This window comes from Alligator sinensis, unplaced genomic scaffold (assembly GCF_000455745.1).
Source record: "Alligator sinensis unplaced genomic scaffold, ASM45574v1 scaffold58_2, whole genome shotgun sequence".
In the NCBI taxonomy this organism is placed as follows: Eukaryota; Metazoa; Chordata; order Crocodylia; family Alligatoridae; genus Alligator; species Alligator sinensis.
In genome coordinates, this window is record NW_005842405.1 from 114,004 (window position 1) to 114,249 (window position 246).

Here is a 246-nt window from a genome sequence, read left to right on the forward strand (position 1 = left end):
TTATTTGATTTTGGGGGGGAGGGGGAGTTTACAAAATCTGGCATTTTAAATTCAAGAATGTTTTATATGCAAAGGGATATGGTACTAGAGCTTTTTCACCATATCCTAAGAGTTAGCAGTTTAGAGCTCCAATTGAAGAATCATGTTTTGCCCTCCCTTGAAAACCCTCTGCCTCCAGCTCCTGTATTTTGCAATTCAGGGACTGTGAGTTAGTGCTTATTTGCTCTTTTCAGCTGCTTTGGCCAT

General features: G+C 40.2%; 1 protein-coding gene across 13 annotated transcripts in view; it reads left to right on the plus strand.

The window, feature by feature from the left end:
- The window catches only part of LIMCH1 (LIM and calponin homology domains 1), a 104,133-nt gene that overhangs the window by 72,394 nt on the left and 31,493 nt on the right, over nt 1-246 (plus strand). The gene's annotated exons all lie outside the window — the stretch shown is intronic.